The sequence below is a fragment of the Cicer arietinum genome, chromosome 1 (genome assembly GCF_000331145.2).
Source record: "Cicer arietinum cultivar CDC Frontier isolate Library 1 chromosome 1, Cicar.CDCFrontier_v2.0, whole genome shotgun sequence".
NCBI lineage: Eukaryota > Viridiplantae > Streptophyta > Magnoliopsida > Fabales > Fabaceae > Cicer > Cicer arietinum.
This window is the reverse complement of record NC_021160.2, coordinates 21,159,699-21,160,833: the sequence shown is the minus strand read 5'-3', so window position 1 is coordinate 21,160,833 and position 1,135 is coordinate 21,159,699.

Below are 1,135 nucleotides of genomic sequence, written 5' to 3'. Positions count from 1 at the left end.
GCTTCTCGAAGATTGTCATAAAGATAAGCAAGAGCAGCTGCACCCCATGCATATCCCCCGCAAGAATTAAGGTCCCGGAAGCACTCAAGATAGGCAACACTAACTGCGTATGCACTCTTATCGCTGAAGAGTGTGCAACCGACCAAAAACAAAAGAAATGCTCTCGCAGCCATCTGCCAACGATGTTCACGACAACGCTGATGGTATACATCAAGTAACCAACTATACCTAACTGTGGCTGTCCGCGTCACATTAAATTCTGCATAAGCAACACCGTGACTAACTCCAAGAAGCTCTGCCAATATATTTGCACCTTCATCCTTGTTAAATACATTAACACTGAAGAATGCACCGGTAATGGGAATATGCAACAGAGATGACACGTCGTCCAAAGTAATCGTCATTTCACCAATAGGGAGATGAAAGCTACTGGTGTCACGATGCCACCTCTCTACGAATGCAGAAATGATCCCTTTGTCGATCATTTCATAGCTGCATTTTAGTAACGAATACAATCTCGAGCTTTTAACCAGTTGCTCAACCTCTTCGTCTTCAATAACAGCTTCTTTTAATTTTTTCCCATTGCTGAACACCCTTAATTCTCCCCGATCCTGAAATTATTTAAGCAAAAAATATATGTTAAACATAAATGTTAAAAAATATAATTTAACTTAATTTGATTGAGAAAATTACCTCGTCATCCCAGAGTCGAGTCGCAACATGATCGCCAAATGTCATAAGGACAGAACTATCAACCGGACCACCAGGATATCCAACATCCTGTGGAGGTTCATCTATATCAGCTGTTTGGGGTTCAGATTGGGGTTCAGGTTGGGGTTCAGGTTGGGGTTCAGGTTGGGCTTCTTCCTGTTGCCAATGTACTCGTCGTCGTTGTGCCCTTGCAGAAGCAGTTGGCCTAATACGACGACCTTCAGCATTAGACTCCGCATTAGAAGTGCCCTCGTTAAGTATAACACGACCCTCCCTGTCAGTAAACATAGTGCGCACCATATCTGCAAAACGAAAATCATTTAAAAAAAATGTAAACAGAAGCAGCAGTTCAAAAATTCAGCAAGTACGTGAATTCAGTTCACGTACGTGAACTGAATGTCAACCTTACGTGAACTCAGTTCAC